The 22,355-nt window shown below is 36.4% G+C and overlaps 1 protein-coding gene across 8 annotated transcripts in view; it reads right to left on the reverse strand.

The window, feature by feature from the left end:
* Positions 1 to 22,355, reverse strand: part of CCDC141 (coiled-coil domain containing 141) — a 202,330-nt gene that overhangs the window by 153,499 nt on the left and 26,476 nt on the right. The window lies entirely within an intron of this gene.

The raw sequence follows: 22,355 nt of genomic DNA on the forward strand, positions 1-22,355 counted from the left end.
TTCTTCTTATTTAGACCTGAAGAGTTTTTTTAGAAATTGAATTCATGTACTATGGAGACTTAGACAAAGAAAACTTGGGGACAGATTTTGAGCACCTGAAGTAAGCCTGGCACTCTACCTTCATGCCATCTCAAGTGCCTGTCCATCACTGTCAGCTGTAGACAGACTTCTTGTCCAAATGGCAAGAACAGTTCTTCCGAATGGAAGACCATCAAATCCAGGAGGTAAGGACAAATCTGAAGACACTCTGTAAAGTCAAAAAGTCTCATTTTTCCATGTCTTATTTATCAATTCGTAATGACATGGTAATATCAATAAGAATATTTGTATGATGCTTTCCAATTAAAAATGTAGCTATTACCTTTATGGTACTTATTGCACCCTCCATCCACATACGTATGTAGAAAGTATTTCACTTTAATGGAAAGGGTGCTCTTTTTCCTCCATTAAATTGTCACTTGTTCAAATACAACTCAGTAATACTCTCAATGACTCTTGTGTTTCAGAAAAGCAAATACTTAGTGGAACCTAAAGTTATTCATGAATGCATTCACTTGTCCATCTACTCACTCATTCTGCAAGAAGTTTCAAGCACCTCTTAAGAAGTACAGATCGTGGTAATAGGAACTAGGGAGTCTAGTTATTGTGGCATCGTTTTCCTTTTCTCCGTGCTTCAGCTTTTTCTTATACCCATCCTCTTTTCAACTCACTCTTTAGTGATTTCTGTCTCCACTGTCCTACTGAAGTACTCTTGCAGAGGTTATACTGAACTCATATTTGTCAAATGCCATATCCTTACTTAATCACCTCTTTATAATTAATAATGTTCAGTACCCTAATAAAAATATTTCTCTCCTACTGGCCACCACTACACTCTGATTCTGTTTCTGTTTATACTCTCTTTTACAAATTCATTTCTCTGCCTATTTGTAAGTGTCTAGATGCTCCAGGATACCATGGCCTTTTCTCTTCACATCAGAAGTAGGTGTTGGGAGTGGGGTGGGGTAGGGGCTAATATCAAAATAATTTGGGTGACTTATTAAAAAACTACACTCAATTTCTTTCAGGAATATTGATGTGTTCCTGAGAGCAAAGGACCAGTGACTCCCTCTGGATGAAATATTCCAATAAGCCACTAATACTAATTGAATTATGTCTCTGTACAATCCAATAGAGGGTGAAAAGAAAGTGTGAGGATTACTATTTAGTACACTCTTTCCAAGTGAATGCATCAGCTCTTGTAGCTACAACCATTGTATACATAATTTATTTCTCCTGATTTTTTAATCCTACTAAATGTCACCACCAAAACATCCAACAACCGTCTTCACTAAGTCTACAACACACCTGACTGCCAGGAACAGAAATACAAAAGACAACCTTGCCCCCCACCCCCACCATCTCCTTCAATTTTAAGATCTAGTCAGTCACAAAAGCCTGTTGAGTTGACCTCTTCCTTATCATTTGTACCCTTGCCTTTCTGTTTTCACCCCCTTGCCCTGGTTTAATCCCCCATCACTTCTCTCCTGACTTCCTCCAACAGTTTCTCAACTCATACCCATGCCTCTAGGCTCATAGTTACCCAATCCAATCTCTAACCTGCTGCCATGTAGATGCATGATCATGCTACTCAGCAACTTATAAATCTTTCCATGCTTCCAGTTGATTTAAAGATAAAATTTAAAGTCTAGGCATAGCAAAGGAGAACCCCAGTCTTGATCCTTTCTATTCTTCCATCTCTCAGCTCACTCTCTCATACTCTTCTGTAACTTCCCTGAAGTTCTTGTGGTTCCTGACTCTCCAATGGTTATCATCCATGTCTCAGCCCAGAATACTCTCCCTTCCAGCTTCCTGATCTTCCTTCTCCTTCCCGTGACTCACCTCTGTCTAACGAACTCTTTGTCATCCTTTAAGATTTTAGGGGCTGCAAGTCTTCCCTGACTCTCATCTGCCTCTCCTGCACAAGTCTGTTGAATTTCAGACCACTGTACAGCCTGCCACCGCTCCCCCATCTCCAAACACAGCCACCTCCATCTTGGGACACTACTGGTCAGGGCCTGGAAGCCATCAAGGCAATATACTGGAACACTTTCAGGGACACAGTAAGTCTACCTGTAGTATCCGCTAGATAGGAAGATACACAAACAACATGAATAAACAAGGGAACAAAGTGCCCCCCCAAAATCAAGATGCTCCAAAAATAGAATCCATCAACAACACAGTAGAAGAAATAATAGAGAAGAAGTTCAGAATGTAGATAGTTAAACTGATCTGTGACATAAAGGATGATGTAAGGAGTGAAATCAGAGATAAATTTCAGGAGGTGAAAGATCACTTTAATAGAGATAGAGATTTTGAAAAAAAATCAAGAAGAAATTCTTGAAAGGAAGGAATCAGTAAACCAAATTACAAAATCAATGGAAAGTATCACCAACAGAATAGACCACTTAGAAGACAACCTCAGGTAATGAAGACAAAATATATAATTTTGAAAATAAAGCTGACCACACAGAGAAGATGGTAAGAAACCATGAACAGAAATTCCAACAATTATGGGATGACATGACAAGACCAAATTTAAGATTTATCAGGATATAGGAAGGTGCAGAGATACAAACCAAAGGAGTACATAGTCTTTTCAATGAAATACTACCAAGAAGATTCCCATACCTGAAGAATGAAATGGAAAACCAAATACAAGAGGCTTACAGGGCACAAAATGTACAAAAATTATGACACATACCAAGGAACATTATAATGAAAATTCCTAACTTACAGAATAAGGACAACATTATAAAGACCATAAGAGAAAAGTATCAGATTACATATAGGGGGAAACCAATTAAGATCTCAGTTGATTTCTCAACCCAGACCTCAAAGCTAGGAGGTTCTGGAACAACATATATCAAGCTCTAAAAGAAAATGAATGTCAACCAAAAATCCTGTTCCAGCAAAATTAAACTTCAGATTTGAAGATAAAATAAAAACCTTCCGTGATAAACAAGTTAAAAGAATTCACAACTAGAAAGCCTGCCCTATAGAACATTCTCAACAAAAAATTCCATGAGGAGGACAAGAAAAAAAAAAGTAAAAACCAACAAAGAGAGGAACTCCAACAAAGGAAAAGACAATCAAAGGAGAAACTAAATCAAATTAAAAAACCAGAAATAAGCCAAAATGACCAGAAATACAAATCATATCCCAATAATAATCCTGAATGTTAATGGCCTAAACTCATCAATCAAAAGACAAGGGCTGGCAGATTGGATTTTTTAAAAAAAGACCCAACAATATGCTGTCTGCAAGATACTCACCTCATAGGCAAAGACATCCATAGACTGAAGGTGAAAGGATGGGAAAAAAACATGTCACTCACATGGACCACGTAAACAAGCAGGGGTTTCTGTCCTCATATCAGACAAAGTGGACTGCAAGCCAAAGTTAATCAGAAGGGACAAAGAAAAACATTTCAGACTGCTTAAGTGATTATACATCAACAAGACATAAGCACTGTAAATATTTATGCCACAAACAATAGAGCATTTATTTACATCAAACAAACCCTTCTCAATTTCAAGATTCAAATAGACCACAACACAATAATAGTGGGTGACTTTAACATACCTCACTCACTATTGGATAGAACTTTCAAACAAAAACTAAAAAAAAGAAACTGTAGAACTAAATAATACCATCAATAATTTGGACTTAATGGACATATATAGAATATTTCATCCATCAGTGAGTGAATACGCTTTCTTCTCAGTGGCACATGGAACCTTCTCTTAAAAAGACCATATCTTATGCCATAAAGCAACTCAGAAAATACAAAACAATAGAGATAATATATTTTTTAAATTTATTTTTATTGTAAACAAATGGGATACATGTTGTTTCTGTTTGTACATGGAGTAACAGCATACCATTTGCATATTCATAAATTTACATAGAGTAATGATGTTTGATTCATTCCATTATTTTTTTCCTTCCCCCCCCACCCCTCCCACCTCTCTTTTCCCTCTATACAGTCCCTCCTTCCTCCATTCTTGTCCCACTCCCACCCCCCATTAAGTGTCATCATCTGCTTATCAGTGAGATCATTCACCTTTTGGATTTTTGAGATTGGCTTATCTCACTTAACATGATATTTTCCAATTTCATCCATTTGCCTGCAAATGCCATAATTTTATTATTCTTTATAGCTGAGTAATATTCCATTGTATATATATACCACAGTTTCTTTATACATTCATCAATTGAAGGGCATCTAGGTTGGTTCCATAGTCTGGCTATTATGAATTGAGCCGCTATGAACATTGATGTGGCTGTATCTCTGCAGTGTGCTGATTTTAAGTCCTTTGGGTATAGGCCCAGGAGTGGGATAGCTGGGTCAAATGGTAGGTCCATTCCAAGTTTTCTAAGGACTCTCCACACTGCTTTTCAGAGTGGCTGCACTAATTTGCAGCCCCACCAGCAATGTATGAGTGTACCTTTTTCCCCACATCCTCTCCAACACCTATTGTTGCTTGTGTTCTTGATAATCGCCATTCTAATTGGGGTGAGATGGAATCTTACTGTAGTTTTGATTTGCATTTCTCTTATTACTAGAGATGTTGAACATTTTTTCATATATCTGTTGATTGCTTGTACATCTTCTTCTGTGAAGTGTCTGTTCATTTCCTTAGTCCATTTGTTGATTGGGTTATTTATATTCTTGGTGTAGAGTTTTTTGAGTTCCTTATATATTCTGGAAATTAGCGCTCTATCTGAAGTATGAGAGGCAAAGATATTCTCCCACTCTGTAGGCTCTCTCTTTGCATTGCTGATAGTTTTCTTTGCTGAGAGAAAGCTATTTAGTTTGAATCTACCCCAGTTATTGATTCTTGCTTTTATTTCTTGTGCTATGGGAGTCCTGTTAAGGAAGTCTGATCCTAAGCCAACAAGGTAAAGATTTGGACCTAATTTTTCTTCTATAAGATGCAGGGTCTCTGGTCTATTTCAAGGTCCTTGATCCATTGTGAGTTGAGTTTTGTGCAGGGGGAGAGATAGGGGTTTAGTTTCATTCTGTTGCATATAGATTTCCAGTTTTCCCAGCACCATTTGTTGAAGAGGCTATCTCTTCTCCATTGCATATTTTTGGCACCTTTGTCTAGTATTAGAAAATTGTATTTATTTGGGTTTGTGTCCATGTCCTCTATTCTGTACCATTGATCTACCTGTCTATTTTGGTGCCAATACCATGCTGTTTTTGTTACTATTGCTTTGTAGTATAGTTGAAGTCCTGGTATTGCGATACCCCCTGTTTCATTCTTCCTGCTAAGGATTGCTTTAGCTATTCTGGGTTTCTTATTCTTCCAGATGAATTTCATGATTGCTTGCTCTATTTCTGTGAGGTACGTCATTGAGATTTTAATTGGAATTGCATTGAATCTGTATAGCACTTTAGGTAGTATGGCCATTTTGACAATATTAATTCTTCCTATCCAAGAACATGGGAGATCTTTCCATCTTCTAAGGTCTTCCTTAATTTCTTTCTTCAATATTTTGTAGTTTTCATTGTAGATATCTTTTACCTCTTTGTTTAGATTGATACCCAAGTATTTTATTTTTTTCGATGCTATTGCAAATGGAGTTGTTTTCCTCATTTCCCTTTCAGCTGTTTCGTCGCTTGCATATAAAAATGCTTTAGATTTATGCATGTTGATTTTATAGCCTGCTGTTTTGCTGAATTCGTTGATGAGGTCTAGAAGTTTTCTGGAGGAGGTTTGTGGATCCTCTAAATATAGAATCATGTCATCCGCAAATAGTGACAGCTTAAGTTCCTCTTTTCCTATTTGTATCCCTTTAATTTCTTTAGTCTGCCTAATTGCTCTGGCTAGAGTTTCGAGGACAATGTTGAATAGAAGTGGTGAAAGAGGACATCCCTGTCTTGTTCCCATTGTTAAAGGGAATGGTTTCAGTTTTTCTCCATTAAGAATGATGTTGGCCATGGGCTTAGTCATAAATAGCCTTTACAATGTTCAGGTATGTTCCTACTATCCCTATTTTTTCTAGTGTTTTCAGCATGAAGGGGTGTTGTATATTGTCAAATGCTTTTTCTACGTCAATTGAAATAACCATATGATTCTTATCCTTAAGTCTATTGACATGCTGGATTACGTTGATTGATTGATTGATTTACGGATGTTAAACCATCCTTGCATTCCAGGAATGAACCCCACTTGATCATGGTGCACAATTTTCTTAATATGTTTTTGGATACAGTTTGCCAATATTTTGTTAAGGATCTTAGCATCTATATTCATCAAGGATATTGGTCTAAAGTTTTCTTTCCTTGATGTGTCTTTTCCTGGTTTGGGTATGAGGGTGATATTAGCTTCATAGAATGAGTTTGGTAGGGTACCCGCCTTTTCTATTTCCTGGAATACTTTGAGAAGTATTGGAATGAGTTCTTCTTTGAAGGTCTTGTAGAACTCGGCTGAGAATCTATCTGGTCCTGGGCTTTTCTTGGATGGTAGATTTTTAATGGCTTCTTCTATTTCATTGCTTGATATTGATCTGTTTAAATCGTGTATGTCCTCCTGGTTCAGTTTGGGAGGACCATATGTCTCTAGAAATTTGTCAATGTCTTCGGTACTTTCTTTTTGTTGGAATACAGATTTTCAAAGTAGCTTCTCATTATGTTCTGTATCTCAGTGGTGTCTGTTGTGATATTTCCTTTTGCATCATGTATTTTAGTAATTTAAGTCTTCTCTCTCCTTCTCTTTGTTAGTGTGGCTAAGGGTTTATCTATTTTGTTTACTTTCTCAAAGAACCAACTTTTTGTTATGTCAATTTTTTGAATAGTTTCTTTTGTTTCAATTTCATTGATTTCAGCTCTGATTTTAATTATTTCCTGTCTTCTACTACTTTTGCTGTTATTCTGTTCTTCTTTTTCTAGGGCTTTGAGCTGTAATGTTAGGTCATTTAATTGTTGACTTTTCATTCTTTTCTGGAATGCGCTCCATGCAATGAATTTTCCTCTTAGTACCGCTTTCATAGTGTCCCAGAGATTTTGATATGTTGTATCATCATTCTCATTGACCTCTAAGAATTTTTTAATCTCCTCCCTGATGTTTTTTGTTATCCATGTTTCATTCAATAGCATATTATTTAGTCTCCAAGTGTTGGAGTAATTTCCTTTTTTTACTTTGTCATTGATTTCTATTCTCAGTCCATTATGATCTGATAGAACACAAGGCAGTATCTCTATTTTTTTGCATTTCCTAAGGGCTGCTTTGTGGCATAACATATGGTCTATTTTCGAGAAGGTTCCATGTGCTGCTGAGAAGAAAGTGTATCCGCTCGTTGATGGATGGAATATTCTATATATGTCTATTAAGTCTTGGTTATTGATTGTGTTATTGAGTTCTATGGTTTCTTTGGTTGGATTTTGTTTGGAAGATCATTTTAGTGGTGACAGCAGTGCGTTAAAGTCGCCCAGAATTATTGTGTTGTGGTCTACGTGATTCTTGAAATTGAGAAGGATTTGTTTGATGTACAGGGATGCACCATTGTTTGGGGCATAAATATTTACTATCGTTATGTCTTCCTGATTTATGGTTCGCATAAGCAGTATGAAATGTCCTTCTTTATCCCTTCTGACTAACTTTGGCTTGAAGTCCACTTTATCTGATATAAGGATGGAAACCCCCGCTTTTTTACTGGGTCCATGTGCATGGTAGGTTTTTTCCCAACCTTTCACCTTTAGTCAGTGGATGTCTTTTTCTATGAGATGAGTCTCTTGCAGGCAGCATATTGTTGGGTCTTTCTTTTTAATCCATTCTGCCAGTCTGTCTTTTGATTGAGGAGTTTAGGCCATTAACGTTCAGGGTTATTATTGAGAAATGATTTGTATTCCCAGTCATTTGGCTTATTTTTGGTTTTCAAGTTGGCTTGGTTTCTCCTTTGAGTGGGTTTTCTCTAAGGTAGTTCCTCCCTTTGCTGACCTCCATTGTTGTTTTTCATTTCCTCCTCATGGAATATTTTGTTCAGAACATTCTGTAGTGCAGGCTTTCTATTTGTAAATTCTTTTAACTTTTGTTTATCATGGAAGGATTTTATTTCATCTTCAAATCTGAAGGTTAGTTTTGCTGGGTATAGGATTCTTGGTTGGCAACCATGTTCTTTCAGAGCTTGAAATATGTTGGTCCAGGCCCTTCTAGCTTTTAGAGTCTGGGTTGAGAAGTCTGCTGCTATCCGTATTGGTCTCCCCCATATGTAATCTGATGCTTTTCTCTCGCGGCCTTCAAAATCCTATCTTTATTTTGAATGTTAGGCATTTTCATTATAATGTGCCTTGGTGTGATCTGTTGTGATTCTGTGCATTTGGTGTTCTGTAAGCCTCTTGTATTTGATTTTCCATTTCATTCTTCAAGTTTGGGAAATTTTCTGATATTATTTCATTGACTAGGTTGTTCATTCCTTTGGTTTGTATCTCTGTGCCTTCCTCAATCCCAATCATTCTTAAATTTGGTCTTTTCATGATGTCCCATAGTTCTTGGAGATTCTGTTCATGATTTCTTACCATCTTCTCTGTTTGGGCGACTTTATTTTCAAGATTAAATATTTTGTCTTCATTGTCTGAGGTTCTGTCTTCCAAGTGGTCTAGTCTGTTGGTGATGCTTTCCATTGAGTTTTTTATCTGGTTTATTGTCTCCTTCATTTCAAGGGTTTCCGTTTGGTTATTTTTGAGAATCTCTATCTCTTTGTTGAAATGATCTTTTGCTTCCTGCAGGTGCTCTTTCAGCTTATTGTTATTATCATTTATTGCCTGCATTTGCTCTCTTATCTCATCCTTTGCTTCGTGAATCATCTTAATCATGTATAATCTGAAGTCCTTTTCTGAAATTTCTTCTAACATACTGTCATTGGATTCTATTACTATAGAATCTAGATTTGTTTGGATCATTTTCTTCCCTTGTTTTTTCATGTTGTTCATGAATCTTCCCCTCTAGCGCTGCAGATCTGGGGTATTGCAGATTTCCTCCTATAGGCTTATAGTGGCCCTACAGGTTTCCAAAACCCTTTCTTTAAGGGGAGATCAATATTAGCAGTGCCCAAGTCAGACACTATGCAATCCTAGACCAAATAGCCCCTATGGGGACAATAACATCATATAAATAAGGGAGAAAGCGACTCTGAGGGAACAGGTAAACAGAAGGAAAAGAAAGCAAGAAACATAAAGAAATAAAAACTTATTTTTTTTTTAAAAAAGGAGAAAAAAGAAAATCTACTGTATAATAGTCATATACTAATGAAACCTCCCAGTGTTCAGTAGCCTGATGTATGAGAGGTACCTGACAATGAGCTTCAAGCCTCCAGCAGGCGTCTTGGGATGGGATTTGCTCCACCTGAAGATCGGAGCTACGGCTTCCAGGATTATACAAGATGGCTGCTCTGGCTTCCAAATGTGTTGGCAAATGGGGAGCTGCAGCTCAGGGGTGGACGTGGTCAGCTGGAGGTCCTGGAGACAGGATGCAGTTGGTCCAGCAGTGGTCCTGGAGGTCGCGTGTGTTTGGTGTGGTTGTGGGATCCAGGGGGCTGGGTGAAATCAGTTGGTCTGGGTTCCCGGTGATAGGGCACAGTTGGTCTAGGGGTCCTGGGGGCAGGGAGCAGTCAGTTGATGTGAGGGCCCCAGAGGCAGGGAGTGATTGGTTGAGCTGAGGGATCCTGGAGACGGGACTGGGTCAGTCCGGCCAGGGGTCCTACAGGGCCTGGCTGTTGTCTCAAAATGGCGGCAGCCACGTGTAATCAAGCCTGCAGGTACTGTCGAGATAATATCTTGCATTCTATCAGATCATAATGGAATGAAATTAAAAAGAACATAAAGTAGAAGCTACTCTAACTGGAGACTAATAATACACTAGCGAATGAAAAGTAGATAGCAGAAGAAATCAGGGATGAAATAAAAAAATACTTAGAGGTAAATGAGAACACTGATACAATATATCAAAATCTCTGGGACACTATGAAGGTAGTGCTAAGAGAAAAGTCCCCTGCATTCAGCTCATTCATTAAAAGAATAGAAAGTTAATGAATAAATAACCTAACATTACATCTGAAAGCCCTAAAAAAGAACATTTCAACACCAAAAGCAGTAGAAGACAGGAAATAATTAAAATCAGAGCTGAAATCAATGAACTTGAAACAAAAGAAACAATTAAAAAAAAATGACAAAACAAAAAGTGGTATCTCTGAAAAGTAAATAAAATTGATAAACCCTTAGCTGAGATAACAAAGAGAAAGGGAGAGAAAACTAAATTACTATAATTAGTGATGAAAAAAGAAATATCACAACAGACACTACTGAAATACAAAAGATAATTAGAAAATTTTTTAAAAAATATTTTTAGCTGTCAATGGACCTTTATTTTACTTATTTATATGTGGTGCTGAGAATTGAGTGCAGTGCATCACAAATGCTAGGCAAGTATTCTACTACTAAGCTAAAACCCCAGACCCAGGAAATATTTTGAAAATTTATACTGCAATAAAATAGAAAATCTTGAAGACATTGACAAATTTCTAGAGACATACGACCTACCCAAACTGAATCAGGAGGACAGAGACAATTTAAACAAATCAATTTTAAACAGTGAAATAGAAGATGACTTCAAAAGCATACCAACTAAAAAAAGCCCAGGACCAGACAGATTCTCAGCCAAGTTCTACAAGACCTTTGAATGAGAATTAACCCCAATCCTCCTCAAATTATTCCATAAAATAGAAAAGGGGAGAAAACTTCCAAACTCATTCTATGAGGCTAGCATCACCCTGATACCAAAACCAGACAAAGACACATTGAGAAAAGAAAAATTCAGACCAATATCCCTGATGAACATAGATGCAAAGATTATCAATAAAATTCTCACAAATTCATACAAAAACATATTTAAAAGATAGTGTACCACAATCAAGTGGGGTTCATCTCAGGGATGCAAGGTTGTTGGTTCAACATATGGAAATCAATAAACATAATTCATCACATCAACACTTAATAGACTTAGAAACAAGAATCAAATGATCATCTCAATAGACACAGAAAAAGTGTTTGACAAAATACAGCACCCCTTCATGTTACTAGGGATAGTAGAGAATATACCTCAGCATTATAAAAGCCATCTATGCTAAAACCAAGGTAAACGTCATTCTAAATGGAGAAAAATTGAAAGCAGTCCCTCTAAAAACTGGAACAAGACAAGGATAGCCTCTATCACCACTTCTATTCAACATAGTCCTGGAAACTCTAGCCCAGAGCAATCATACAGACAAAAGAAATTACAGGAATACAAACAGCAAAAGAAGAACTCGAACTATCTCTATTTGCCAATGACATTATTCTTTATTTAGAGGATCCATAAAATTCCATCAGAAAACTTCTAAAACTAATAAATGAATTCAGCAAAGTAGCAGAATATAAAATCAAAACCTATAAGTCATAAGTTCCTATATGAATCCGCTGAAAGAGAAATCAGGAAAATTACCCCATTCACAATAGCCTCAAAAAGAAAAAATGAACTAAAATACTTGAGAACAATCCAAAAGGTGAAATTCTTCTATAATGAAAACTACAGAACTCTAAAGAAATAAACTGACGAAGTCCTTAGAATATGGAAATATCTCCCTTGTTCTTGCATAGGCAGAATTAATATTGTCAAAATGGCCATACTAGCAAAAGTGTTATACATTTTAAAATTTCTATTAAAATTCCAAAGACATTCTTCATAGAAATGGAAAAGGCAGGGACTGGCAAGATAGCTCAGTTGGCAGAATGCTTGCCTCAAAAGCACAAGGCCCTAGGTTCAATCCCCAGCACCACAAAAAAATAAAGAAAGAAAGAAAGAAAGAAAAGAAAGAAAGAAAGAAAGAAAGAAAGAAAGAAAGAAGAAGAAAAGAAAATAAATAGAAAAGGCAGTCATGAGATTCATTTGGAAAAATAAGAGACCCAGAATAGCCAAAGCAATCCTTAGAAGAAAAGTAAAGCAGGGAGGCTTCATAATTCCAGATTTTAAACTATACTACAAGAGTCATAGTAACAAAAATGGCATGGTATTGGCACTGAAGCAAACATGTAGACCAATGGTACAAAATAGAAGGCACAGAGACAAACCCACATAAATAGAGTTATCTCATACTAGATAAGGACTCCAAAAACATTCATTGGAGAAAAGAGCCTCTTCAACAATTGGTGCTGGGAAAAATGGAAATCCATTTGTAACAAAATGAAATTAAACCTCAATCTCTCACCCTGCACAAAACTTACAGTGGATCAAAGATTTAGGCCTAAAAAAAGAAAAAGTAGGCCCAAATCATGTCAGCTTAGGATCTGACTTTCTTAATAAGATTCCTAAAGCGCAAGAAGTAAAATCAAGAATCAATAAATGGGATGTATTCAAACTAAAAATCTTCTTCTCGGCAAAAGAAACAATGTGAACAGAGAGTCTACAGAGTGGGCGAAAATCTTTACCACCTGCACCTCACACAGAGCTTTAATCTCAGGATATGTAAAGAACTCAAAAAACTCACCACCAAAAAAACAAATAACCCAAATTAATAAATGGGCTAAGGAACTGAACAGACACTTCACAGAAGAAGAAATACAGTCAATCAACAAATATATGAAAAAATGTTCAACATTTCTAACAACTAGAGAAACACAAATCAAAACTACACTGAGATTTCATCTCACTCTGGTCAGAAAGGCAATTATCAAGAATATAAGCCCAGATTGTGGAACCAACCTAGATGTCCTTCAATTGATGAGTGGAGAAAGAAACTGTGGTATATATATACAATGGAATATTACTCTGCCATAAAGAACAATAAAATTATGGCATTTGCAGGCAAATGGATGAAATTGGAGACCATCATGCTAAGTGAGATAAGCCAATCTCAAAAATCTAAAGGACGAATGAACTCCCTGATAAGTGGATGATGACACATAAGGGGGAGGGTGGGAGGAGTTAGTGTTAGGGTTAGGGTTAGGATTAGGGTTAGGGTTAGGGTTAGGGAGGGGGGCAAGAATGGAGGAAGAAAGGACTGTTTAGAGGGAAAAGAAGGGTGAGAGGGGTGGGGGGAAGGGAAAAAATAATAGAATGAATCAAACAATATTACCATATGTAAATTTATGATTATACAAATGATATGCCTTTAACCCATGTACAAACAGACAAACAACATGTATCCCATTTGTTTACAATAAAAAAAAAGAATATAAGCAACAATAAATATTGGCAAGGATGTCAGGGGAAAGGTACACTCATACATTGCTGGTGGAACTGCAAATTGGTGCAACTACTCTGGAAAGCAGTATGGAGATTCCTCAGAAAACTTGGAATGTTATCCCACTCCTTGGCATATACCCAAATGACTTAAAATCAGCATACTATAGTGATGTGGCCACACCAATGCTTACAGCAGTTCAAATCACAAGAGCTAAACTATGGAACCAACCTAGATGACCTTCAACAGATGAATGAATAAAGAAAATGTGGTATATCTACACAATGAAATATTACTCAGCCTTAAAGAAGAATGAAATTATGGCATTTGCAGGTAAATGAATGAAGCTAGAGAGTATTATGCTAAGCAAAATAAGCCAATCCCCCAAAACGAAAGGCCAAAGGTTTTATCTGATATGTGGATGCTAATCCACAATAAGGGTGAGGGTGCTAGGGAAAAATAGAGGTACTTTGGATTAGGCAGTGGGGAGTGAAGGGAGGGGTGGGAGTACAGGGGTAGGAAGGATAGTAGAATGAATTGAACATTATTACCCTATGCACCTAGATAATTACACAACCTGTATGATTCTATATCATGTACAACCCAAAGAATGAGAAGTTATACTCCATTTATGTATGATGTGTCAAAATGCATGCTACTGTCATGTATAACTAATTAGAACAAATAAAAAATAAAAATAAAAAAATAAAGTGCTTTTCACTATTATACCAATTTTATTGATTTCTTTATTTTTCTGAATATAAAAGTAATATGCAGATATTCCTCAATTTACAGTGGGGTTACACTGCTGCCTACCATCTGAGAGAGCATCATATCACATATTGCTATTGTAGGGAAAAAAATCGAAACTTGAAGAGTGATTTTTACTAAAATGCACATTCTTTTCATGGCATCATAAATTTAAAAATCTTAGGTCAAATTGTCATAAATTGAGGACCATCTTTAATTTCATATTAAAAATAGGAAAATACAAAAGAGAAGTTATCCATAATCCCACTATGCAGAGATAACCACCAGTCACCAGTTATGTGACTTTACATGCATGCATGTGCACGAACACACACACACACACACACACCACATAATTGGAATCATATGGTATAGATTAGGGATCAGTTAACTATGGCCTATGGGACAAATCTGACCTGCCATCAGGTTTGTATGGCCTGTGAGCTAAGAATGTTTTTTACATTTTGGGGTGGTTGAAAAAAAATTTTTAAAATACTACTTCATGACACATGAAAATTACACAAAACCAAAAGTTCAGTGTCCATAAATAAAGTTTTATTGGCACACAAGCATGCCTGTCTGCTTATGTATTGTCTGGCAGCTTTCACATTGCAACAGCAGAGTCTGAATAGTTGCAACTCACAGAGTAAAATGACCCACAAAGCCCAAAATATCTACCATGTGACCCTGTAACAGAAAAATTTAATAAATAGTATTCACCATCTGACATTTAAACATAAAAAGAATAAAAAAACATTATTTTTAGTGGCTACCTAACATTCCATCACATGAGATGGAATTTATTTAATTATTTCCCTGTTTTTAATCTGTTTTCCATCTTTAATATTGTAAATAATGTCAGGTTGAGTCAATGCCAGTAATTCTTATTCCATCTGACTTCTTGTTCCTTGTACATAAATCTTTGTAGATGACTGTGATTTCCATAAAGTAAATTCCTCAGAGTAGAATCACTTGGTCAAGGATTATTGATATTTTCAAGGGTCTTGATGCAATGACTAAGTTGTTCTCCAGGAAGTTTGTACAATTGATTAGACCTATCATAATATATTAACATTGGTTTTTTTCCTACCTGACTTCTTCACTATCCCTTGAGGAAAGGGACTTTTTATTTTTATTCCCAACACGTGATGCAGTGTGAAGCTCATAGGAAGTACACATTATATGTATGAGAAATTAATAGCCTAGCTGGAGTGGTCATTTGCCCAGGCCCCTTTGTACACTCTAGAGCAGTGTGTCTCAATCTTGAGAACTCAGGAACTCAAAGACAAGCTGTGAACTCCCCATTTGAGAAACCACCAATGAAAGTCTGGCTCTGCCACTCCACAGGCACCAATGAAATGAAAACAAATACAAGGGTAGGCATTAAATTTGTCAGTTTATATTAAATATTTTAAGATAACCATCAAAAATGGAAATTATTTTTGGTACTCATGGATCTCTCTGAGACTCCATTTGTAAATTCCCAGGAATCTAGGAAGCATAATGAGAGAACAACTCAAGAGAAGAAGATGAATGAGCTGGCCTGGGCAGGAGTAATGGCTGACTGTGCTGATGTGCAGCTACAGTGTCAACAGGCTGTGCCAAAGGTGCTCTGTGCTAAGGAGCTCTGTGATCAACATGGTCCACCAACAAGAAATCACTGGCTTCCGGGCTTGTGATCACACTGTGGAAGGTAAAGGGAGGATAATGGCTTCAAGGGGGATAAGTCATAGGGTTGAATTGAGGACCATGGGAGGAAGAATGAAGAGATGGAAGGATGTGCTGGACAGCAAAGCACCTAGAAATTAGAAAATGTCTCAGAGGTGGTGGGAATTAGAGAGCCAGAAAGACAGGGGGGCATTCCAGAGGGTGATGTAAGGAGTTGAGACCAGGACACTGTCATCGATGAAGTGAAGCCCTCAGGAAACATCACAGAGACATCAGAATGACACACCTCACAAACATACAGAGTAATTGATGTACTTCTTGCAGAATCATAGCATATATGAAATATATGCTGCTAGAAACATAAGTGAACAGCAGTTGCTCAGAACCTGTCTTGAGCGGTCATTTGTCCAGGCCCATTTCTACACTATAGAGCAGATACTCAGAAGATTTGAAGCAACTACTTAGATAATTTGAAGGATGCATTCAGCCAATCTGGAAAACAGGATAAAGATCTTTTATGCTCAACATTTTTTGATGGATGAAATTGCTGTGATATTTTCACCTATTTTAACATTTCTTAACGAAATTTAAATTTTTTTCTTATCCTGGCCAGGAGACAAAGTTTGCTCATGAGGCAACTATTGAGGTAATGTCCTTTCTTTTTTTCAGGTACAAAGAAGATATTTTTCTAACAGTCAAAACATCATACACATTGAGTTGTTTCTCCAGAGATGGAGATGAATTCGCCTTGAGTGGTCACATTACAAAGAAGTAATGAGTCTCCTTTTTGATTCATGGCATGCAGTGTAATGATGTGATTAAGAACCAGACTGAAGTAGTAGAGCATTTGACCAACATGCACAAGGTTCTGGGTTTGATCCCCGGCACTAGGAACAGACTCTGGAGTCCATATGCTGGCTGCACCACTCAGTAGCTCTGCACATTTTACAAGTTAGTTTTTCTTGCTAAGTCTCAGCGCTTTATAAAATGGGAACAGTAATAGTAACTATTTATGAGGTTTTGTGAAGATTAAATGAGTAATCCCTGGAAACCCTTGGCATAGTGCCTGGTACATAGTAAATGTTCAATAAATGTTAGCCATCATTTTAATTATGTTTTTATTTTTGTGTACTTCTTATTATAAGACTAGTATTTATTTATAAAACCACTGGATGGAGAATATCATATTCAGGTCCTAGTAGGAACAAACTAAATGATACCTATTATGATTTGGATCTTGGAATGTCCCTGAAAAGCTCAGGTGTTATAATGTAATAATGTAGCAATATTCTGAGGTGAAAAGATCAGATTATGAGAGCTGTAACCTCATCAGTGGATTAATCCATTTGATGGAGTAATAATTTGAATGGATTACTAGGTGGTAATGGTAGGCAGGTGGGGCATGACTGAAGAAAGTTAGGTCAGAGGAGGTATGGATGTGAACTCTATCTGTTCCTGGCCTTCACCTCTTTCTCTTCCCACAGTCTGCCACCTCTCTCCCTGTCTTGCCTCCTGGCTGCCACGAGCTGAGCAAATTTGCTCCACCATGCCCTTCTGCCATGATGTTGCTGCAATGGAGTCAGCTGAGAGTGGACTAAACTTCTGAAACCATGAGCTAAAATAAATCCTTCCTCCTCCAAGTTGCTCTTGACAAGTACTTTGGTCACAATAACAAAAAGCTGACTGATAATACCATACTCATAATAGGAAACAAAAAATTATTTATGATTTAAGTATCTATATGAAATGTCAATCATTATAGAAATTTCAGAAATGATGACAGTTCAAGACATAAGATATTTTAATCTGAGCCAAATAACAATGATCTATTTTCAAGGAACATGAATATTAGACTATAAAGAACTCTTTGGTTTTCAGAATATTTCTCAGTCATTTATTTTGTTCTAATTTTCTATAGTGAAATGATTATTTTTATGTATGCAAATAATTAATTGTATTGGATATGTTGATAAGATGGATAGCACAAATATTCTGTAACTGAATATAGAAATGCAGCATATGGCAAAATTTGTTTTATAAAGCTCAAGTCCTAGCATTTTGGGTTTCATAGTAAATTCAACTATATGATCAAACGTAACCTGTTTTGAAAATCCATATGGAAGTAAGAATGGAATGTTGTATTCTGATACTTGTATTCCTTTGGACTAAATATTGTATTAATGACCAGGAAGATATTGACATAATTGTTTTTATTCATTCCTGGGGCATCACTCACTAAAAGAAAGTAAACGTATCTGATAGCAAACATATGCTGTGATTATTGAGACCACATTGCCAATGCTGATACAAAATGTATTCTCAATCAATTTTATAGTCATCTTTTGCTATTTCTTCTATTGCTGATAATTACCTTTATAAGTTTGTTTAAAAGCCCATCAGGCAATAAATATAAATGACCATGTATTAAGAATGCTAGCCATTTGTTGATAAGTGAATTATATGTGTCCATCTATAGATACAACAGACTTTGAATCAATAAACATTTTAGCTTACTGTCAATATGATTGCCATTCTAATGTCAAATATTTTTGTTACTAATCATTACATTTCAGGGTCAGAATGATAATGCCGTCTGAAATCTGGATATCAATTTTCTGAAGTTTTCTTGAAATCACACCTTATACTCTTCATCAGGTAATCCAGAATACTTCCTAAGTAAAGAAGAACATTTTCTTAAAAGGCAAACTAAACTCTTAAACTTTATATTCTTTTGATTCTTGAGAGTTTTAAACTATCACACTTACAATTTAAAGATTTTAGAAATACTCTATGCAACCCTGGTAGGAATAAATTTCTTTAAATATTTTCAACCATACATGGTTAATTGATGGTAACATCCCCCAAATTCGGATATGTGTATTGAAGAAAGTCATTCCTTTTCCTCTTTTAAGTAAATGAATCTAAACTATTCCATAAGAACTTATTCATAAATTTTCTTTTACTTATAAGTTTTGAAAATTATTAAACAATGAGACAACTGACTTCATTAAATGGTTCAAAAATTTACGATGGAGAACACACACATTACAAAAGGAAAAGAGAACACATTAGTACAAAAATAGGACACATTCAGAGATTTCCTATGTATGTATGCCTATGGAAATAATATCTATGGAAATAATAATTAAAAAGTGACATTGCAATGAACAAGCATATTGCACTGTATCCTCTATTATGAGAGGTAACAAATAATTACACAAGAGGTATGGACAGATGCGCTGCCATCCCAGCCCCGGCTTCAGTATGGTGAATGTTTTTCTTAATACAGTCTAACACCTCTCTGGATATTCTGCACCTTCCTGATGAAGCAGTACCTACTTTTCCTCTTCTCTGTAAACCCAGTGATGATAATCACCTTCACTAGTCACAAGGAAGCCACAGCTTTCAGTTCAGGTATCAACTTTCCAATTTAGCCATTTCTGTAGCCTTCCTCTCAGGCAGCTTCCAGGCAGCCATGGCCGTACCTGAAACAGTGCTTCCTTCGCTATCTCCTCTCAACCAATTCCTTGGCTGGAATTCTCCCCCAAATCTCCGTGAACAAAGGCCAACTTGTTTGCTTCCGTTTCATGGGCAGGTACTATTGGATAAGAAATCACTCAATAGAATTGTTATTTGCATTTTATATGCATGGAGGGGAAGACAAAGACAGTAAGCAAATAAAATGAATGCTCCTTTGTTCAACGATATCAGGTCCTACCTACTTTATAAGATATAGATTGTTGGCAAATGAACTTCCTGAGAGAAAAACAGTGAGAGCTTTTATATGGAAGTATTCCTCGAGTGGTTCAATGACCACTCTACAAGGTGGTCTGCATTCAAAGGAATGTCCAGCGATACAGTAATTCATTAATTTACTCAACATTTTATTGAACACTTACCGAAGTACAGGAACAGTTAAAATCTAGAAATTTTATATACCAAATGCTGAACTTTTTTGTCTAGCACATTTCATACAAAGGTTTAAATTTAGATCTAGTGTCAGTGAGAGTCTTATGATATCTAAGACCTTAGAGAGACGCAAGAATAAAACCATTGTTTATATTGTTGAAGAAATGTGATTTTCCTCACTTATTAGGGGGTAATTTGTTTTTGCCATTGAAGACTGACCATTCTTCCTTTCTTAGGCATGTAAACACTAATGGGAAAATTAAACCACTATATCGGGCTTACTGGAGTTTTTTGTTTGTTTTCTTTCTTCTCTTTCTCTCTCCTCTCCAATAGAATGGCCCTTTTCTCCTCTGTCAACAAAACCCTTCTTTCACCAGATGAGAAACTCATGATAGATGATTTTGTGAAGAGCAAACCTGCCCCTTTGCCCACTGACAGGGGAAAGCAATGACCTAGAGCTAGTCCATAAAAGTTGCCCTCGGAGCTATAGATGAGTTGACTAGCTCAAGAATGAAAATATGACTCACTCAGGGAAGGAAAATGATCCAAGCCTGGAAAATCAGATACCACAGAACATTTCCTGCTGAGGCAAAGATCTATTCACCAGAGTTACTAAATTTTGGTCAGATGTGAGCCTGGTGCAGGTGGTCAGCCACTCTGCCAGCCATGTGCAGAGCTTGCCCAAGAGCCACAGAGACAGAGCAGCCCAACAACATTACTAGCGTTCCTGGATCCAGCCTACTTATTAACTGATTCTCCTATTTAGACAAATAAATACATTCAGAGACATAATCCACATTTTTATGGTCTCTTCAAACTTAATAAATATGTAAGACAAATTAAAATCTTAAAATACTATCTGTTTATGACTTGAGGGTTAGAAAAAGAACTACATCTGATAAACATCATTATTTAGCTACTTTAAAATGCATGCTGTTCTGGAATATGCTTTCTAAATAAAATGAATTATCAATTGCTAAAGATCAACTCTGTCTCCCCAATATCAACTTTTAGCATCTCTCCAGACCTAAAATGTCTAGATAAGACTTTTATTTTAGGTAGTGAAGGGTCATAAATAAAAGTCTTAATTTTTTTTTTTTTTAACTAACCAGAATCTTGGGTTTGACATCTAAAATGAAATGTCAACTAATGATTATGCAGTCATATTATCTCTTCTTCTGTTAGGCAAGAAGATTAAATGTTTCAAACCATTTATTTCCAAATACTTTTTGAAATAAACAACATGAAATGATTGTCAAGTTCAGTCTCAAATGATTTTTCCTATCTCCATTATTTAATACATGTCTGGATTAACTACCATTATCACCTTCGCCTGTCATCACTTAGATTAACTCACAATCACACAGCAATGATAACCGATTCAGGAAGAATACAAGGGAATGCATTTTCTCAGTTTAGAATACAAAGTCTCAGTGTGACAGTGTTCACAAGGTGACTGGTGTCATCCTCTATATTCTGTTATCTTCTTTAGAGCAGATATTCTACCAATATGTTTGCACCCTGGTTTAAGAATTCAGAATTGCTGAAAAGTCTGAATAAGTAGCTAGGACCTAGGATATCTGTATTTTTTAAAATACATTAATATTTTTATTATTTTGACTGAACAAAAATATACATTTGCACTGTTAACCATCTCCCCTGCTAGCATTAGGGTTAAGCCATTCTTGTTCACAGTCAAATATCTGTGGAGTGCTACCGTGTGCCTGACTTTTTAACGTTTTCCAAGGACACAAGCAGACATGGCATTTCAGCTTGTACAACGCAGGCTGATACCATAAATGTGTTCCCATAACATTTGGTAGAATTTCCCTGGGCACTGACCACTTCTGAGTCCTTTGAAAAGACCTCTGCACTGAATCCTTCCTGTCCTCCTTCTAAGGCCTAATGCTCCCAAATTTCAGGCAGGGAACCGGCTACACCAGAGTCACATGAGGGAACATTTCAGAGAATGCAGATTTCCAGGTACCACTGCAGCAGATTCTGGCTCAATGGGTTTGGAGTAAAAAAATGAGAAATCACTCTTTCTCCAGAAACTTCTCACTTGATTCTGATGTTCAGCCATGTTCTAGAAGCACCATTCACTTATTGTTCTTCTGGAGATAGAATATAGGGCTCCACAGGTGGATAGGAGGAATAACTTCATATGTACTAAAAGCACAGTAGATTATCTATGGTTGACAACAATTAACTGAATATTTCAAAAAAGGTAGTAGAGAGGATTTTGTATGTTCCCAACATAAAGAAATGATAAATGTCTGAGATGATGGATAAGTCAGTTACCCTGTATACTGGTTACACTATATATTTATACATGTATTGAAATGCCATAGTGTTCCCCATAAATATCTATGATTACTATGTGATTATTACAAGTATATATTTGCAACTTTAGCAACCTTGACCTAGACTTTTAAAGGGGGAAAGGATTGTGTCTTAAATGTCTTTAACACAAGTTGAACTTCAATGAACACTACTGAGCAAAAATGCAAAAATTTGGTCTGGGGCTATAGCTCAGTGGTAGGGTGCTTGCCTTGCATGTGTGAGGCACTGGGATTGATCCTCAGCACCACATAAAAATAAATAAATACAATAAAGGTATCATGTCCATCTACAACTAAAAATTTAAAAATGCAAAAATTTTCCCTATTATGAAAAAGAAAGAAAGGAAGGGAGGAAGGGAAAAAAGGAATATGTTACCAATTCATGGATAAGATATTAGAGCACGTGAAAGCCCACAAGTTCCC

Source organism: Sciurus vulgaris, assembly GCF_902686455.1.
Source record: "Sciurus vulgaris genome assembly, chromosome: 3".
Lineage (NCBI taxonomy): Eukaryota > Metazoa > Chordata > Mammalia > Rodentia > Sciuridae > Sciurus > Sciurus vulgaris.